The following is a 5,297-nucleotide window of genomic DNA, read 5'->3' on the forward strand; positions in this document are numbered from 1 at the left end:
GCTTCATTGCCCTTCTCTGGACTCACTCCAGCACCTCAATGTCTTTCCTGAATTGAGGGGCCCAAAAGTGGACACAGGATTCAGGCTGCAGCCTCACCAATACCAAGTACAGAGGGAAAATCAATTCCCTGGTGCTGCTGGCCCAACTGGCCACACTATTCCTGACACAAGCTAGGATGCCATTGGCCTTCTTGGCCACCCAGGCACCCTGCTGGCTCATGTTCAGCCGCTGTCGACCAGCACCCCCAGGACATTTTCCACCGGGCTGCTTTCCAACCACTCTGCCCCAAGCCTGTAGCACTGCATGGGGTTGTTGTGCCCAAAGTGCAGGACTCAGCAGCTCAGCTCATTGAACCTCATACAATTGGCCTCGGCCCATCAATCCAACCTGTCCAGATCCCTCTGCAGAACCTTCCTGCCCTCCAGCAGATCAATACTCCCACCCAACTTAGTGTCATCTGCCAACTTACTGAGGGTGCACTCAATCCCCTCTTCCTTTTAATAATAAAAATATTAAGCAGAACTGACCCAACACTGAGCCCTGGGAAGCACTACTTCCAGGGTAGTATATCCAGCTGCCAGTTGGATATAACTCCATTCACCAACACTCACTGGGCCCAGCCATCAGCCAGTTTTCTACCCAGCAAAGAGTGCACCCATCCAAGCCATGGACTGCCAGTTTCTCCAGGAGTATGTTGTAAGAGACAGTATCAAAGGCTTTACTTAAGTCTAGGTAGACAACAACCACAGTCTTTCTCTCATCCTCTAGGCAGTCACCTGATCGTAGAAGGAGATCAGGTTGGTCAAGTAGGACCTGCCTTTCACAAACCCATGATCCCCTGGTTGTCCTGTATGTGCTGTGTGATCACACTCAATCTGCTCCAGAACCTTCCCAGGCACCAAGGTCAGACTGACTGGCCTGTAGTTTCCTGGATAAATTCATTGCATTCAGGTCCCTAGGCATTCCAGTTATTATAAGAGCTGAAGAGGTTCCTAGATAGTTCCTAAGAATGGCCATCTCAGATCTTGTCTCCAGCAGCAGCCAGTTGTGGATGCCATGGCAAGAACAGAGGACAAGAAGAGAACAAATCAATAAAAGCCTAATTTTTCATAAAACAAACCATATTACAGTTCCTTTGCAAAGAACAAAAGATTCAAAGAAATGAAGCTGCAGAACATTTGGCTGCACAGCCATTCACAGTATAGGAATGAAAGAGCTCACTTTTTCATTAGCCTTCTCAGCTCTGAAAACTGGAGTACTACTGGATTCCCAGTTTGGTGGAGATTACTAATTCTGAGACTGACTTTGTGGGCAGTGGATACAGGATGTATTTCTCCTAACTGGAAAAAAAAGTTGAAATCAAAGCATGGTATTTTGGTCAAGTTCTTGATAAAAAGAGAGCAGGTAGGAATGCTACATAGCAGGGGCATTTAGTAAAGCTGTCAGTGTTTACAAACAGTAGTATTTTAATCCTTCTTGTATGTAGTTACTGTTAAAATCTCCTAATATTTGGATAATCAGCTTGAAAAGCTATCCAATGGCAGCATTTTGTTTGTTTCATATTCTCAGTCCCAAATATTGTAGAGCATCTTGTGTAAGTGTTAAGCCTTCAGTCTGTGCTGTACATACAATATTTAGTCTCTGATGCAGACATTGCAGAAGAAGGGAATATAAACTCTCAGTGTATTGTTTTAAAAGACACAAATGAAGTTCAAATTACAGAGAATACAGATAAGTAGTTCTTCATATTTCCAATGCATTATATTGTAAGAAGGACAGGACTCAATTTGATGGTACAAACTTCAGACTGCATTAATTATTCTTAAATAAAATCACGTGTCTTTTTCAAATACACTATGACAGTAAATGGCTAGTTAGCAGTGACACAAATTAAACCACTTTAATTATCCATGAACAAAAATGTAACTTGCATTAGTTACAGATTTCAATTTAACTGTGTATTAAAAGAGGTGATATTCTGACAATGCAAACACAGTGTTTGGTTTTATGGCTTCCTTATGTTTGCACCTATGTACAAAATCTTTGTCCTGTGTAATTTACATCCCAGGTTCAGCCCACCACCATGGAAACGAGGACATCACCTTCCCTCACCCATAAAGTCCTCCTCTTTACCATGCTCTAGTCTGGTGCAGCCTGGACCTGATTTAAACTGATTTAACTACGGAGTATTTTGCTGGGCTAGAGAGTTAAATCAGCTCAGGAAAGAGTCTCACATACACCAAAACAGGACAGTGAAAGGAGGACTGGCTCTCTATTATGGATGGAGCCTGGGCAGAGTAGCTGGCTAATTTAGCTGTTAAAGTCAAATATCCACAGTCAGGTCTTATGAACTCCTCTCAGTTTATCTTTACAGTTATTTCTGTCAAGGTTATACTTCTTGCTGGTTGCAGCTTAGAGCTGGAATCACATGGCTTGCTTCAGTGAGCTGAATTCCACACAGACATGTGGATGACCTGATAAAGTTGCATTCAGAGGACTGGAGAGGGTCTTGCTCTTCTGTTGGCATGAAAGGAGACACTGCCTCTATTCTATTCATCTTATCACCACATGACCCTGAATTTTTAGTTAACAGAACAACAGAGTACTAAAATAGACTATTTCAATCATTATGCACACCATTATCAAAGTATATCTAACTGCTCTGTAATGTAGCTAAGTTGCTGAGGAACTATCACCACTTGACTGTTACACCTTTCTTTTTGTATTAAATCCTGAAAGGTGATACTCAGACTTCTTCTGAATGGCAGCTGTAGTCAGCGCAACTAAGATCTTAAAAACCCCCCTAAGTTTTTTAAGCAGAAATTAAGCTGAAATGAATAAATTTTCAGTGAAAACTCTACTCAGATTTGCTTATAACATTGACAATGGTATTTGATAGTATATGTATGGTTTTAAAATAGACTAAAGAAAGTATTTTTAGAAGTTTAATATTCAAAGAAGATATTTTCTTCAATTTACAACCTCCTTGTAAAGAGAACAAACTCTCTGAGAGCATAAGTACTCAGCTGCCTCATTCTTGCCTATCAGTTTGTCCTGGGTAATCCAACTGGGCATTCTTGAAAGTAAACAGTATAATTTACATAAAGCAATGAATGTCACTAAACTCATTACAGTTCTTACTAGTCTGGCTTCAATTCAACAGACAAACACAGATTTATCAGGTTTTGTATTTCCTTCAAAAGCAACATATAATATACTTTGTATAATCATAGGAGCAAAGCAGCCAATTAAATTCAAATTCCACAAAACTTAATCTAAAATCTCTATTGGTTTAGCACAGTTGATAACAGAATTGGTTTGCATTCTTACTATTCCAGTTACCAAAGTTCAAAAAGATTGCCACGAAGCATTATATTTTCCTGCTGCCAGCAAAATGACTGCAAAACCAGAAATGCCATAAAAACCTGGTAATGCAAGGATTCTACAAGACAGGGATAATTACTCTGTGAATCCCTATGGCCCTCAAATTCACAGTCATAAAGCAACATATCTCACTCTGGGAATCATACAGGTACAATTAGAAAATCAAATCCTGAACTGCTTGTAAGTGAGTTTTGGAAAAAGGCAAACTTTCTCTGCTTAGACTTCTGAATAACAAATTGTATTTTCAAATAAGTAAAACTACTTTTTGGAAAATAATTCTCCTGGTTCACACAGGTCTCCAGAAAAACCTGACAGATAATTTTTCACTTGCAACCCCGACACCGACCTCTCATACTTAGTTTTCACAGTCATTCATATACATTTTGGGAGAGTAGCTTTCCTTTGTATTTCTCTGATAATTTGTGATCAGCAAAAAACAACTACTAAAACCACAAATCACAGAGAAGGGCTACATGATTATTTTTAAACAGGTCAAGATTGAGTTTTGGTTTAATGTCCTGGTTTTGGCAGAGGTAGAGTTAATGTTCTTAGCTGGTATGGGTTTGGATTTGTGCTAAAAACAAAGTTGATAACTCAGGGGTGTTTTCATAATTTCTGAGCAGAGCTTACACAGAGTCAAGGCCTTTTCTGCCCCTCACCCCACCATCCCTGAGGAGGCTGGAGGGGCACAAGAAGTTGGGAGGGGACACAGCCACAACAGCTGACCCCTACTGACCCAAGGAATGTTCCAGACCATATGGCGTTATGCTCATCACATAAAGCTGGGGGAACAAGGAACAGAGGGATGTTGGGAGTGATGGCATTTGTCTTCCCAAGTCACTGTTATGTGTGCTGGAGGCCTGCTTTCCTGAGGGTGGCTGAGCACCTGCCTGCCCATGGGAAGTGGTGAATGAATTCCTTGTTTTGCTTTGCTTTTATGCGTGGCTCTTCCTTTACCTACTACACTATCTCTGTTTCAGCCCAGGAGCTTTCTCACTGTTACTCTTCTGATTCTCCCCCTCACCCTGGGGGGAGGAGTGAGCGAGTGGCTGTGTGGGGCTTTGTTGCCAGCTGGGGTTGAACCGTGACACTTCATTAAGAAGAACCCAATGATAACCATTATTTACCACAATACAGAGGCTCCTTTCCAGTTCTATGTACTTTAATTACCAGCAGGACAAAAAGGTACATCACTGAGTTTTGAAGTAAAAAAAAAAAAACAACAACAACAACAACAACAACAAAAAACTACCCGGCCCATTGTAAAACTAAAGGTGCTAAACTTCATTTTGCCAAGACTTTTAGCTACTGATAGACCTAGTTCTGTGTTTGTGAAGTTGTAAACCCAGTGAGGATTTTTATTTTTTGTACTGAACATCACAGATCTGTATCTTTCCAACACATTCCTCTCCAAGTACAAAGTCCATTAAATCAGTGATTGTCACTTTGTTAGTGTTTTTTTCCCCAATCCAGTGTTGTACATGTGTAAACTGAAACGGGTGACTGGCACATGAGAGCCTGGGCAGATTTTTTAAGTATGGCAAGGTGGGTGGGTAGGGGGTCAGAAGTGGTTTCAAGCACTTCGTTAACATAAGTTGTTAACACCGACGCACTGCAGGATTTGCACGCATTGTGGTTTTTTTTCACAAGCTGCAATCCCTGAAAGGGACACTGGAAAAGGATGGGAATGTCCCATCTCTTGAGCAGCGGTACCACAGATCCCAGCTGCTCATCACGCTGTCCCTCCCTGGCAGGGCCGGCACAGGGGAGCTGTCCCCGTGTCCCCGCACACCAGCGGGCCCCTGATGGATAAACAACAGCCCTGAGGGTGGGCTGAGGAGTGCCAACAAGCTCCCGGGAGGATGGTCGCCCTGGTGAGTGCTGGGAATCAGGGAGACCTGCCAAGCACCCA

Source organism: Manacus vitellinus, unplaced genomic scaffold, assembly GCF_001715985.3.
Source record: "Manacus vitellinus isolate BGI_N305 unplaced genomic scaffold, ASM171598v3 scaffold_5_pilon, whole genome shotgun sequence".
Taxonomy (NCBI): Eukaryota; Metazoa; Chordata; class Aves; order Passeriformes; family Pipridae; genus Manacus; species Manacus vitellinus.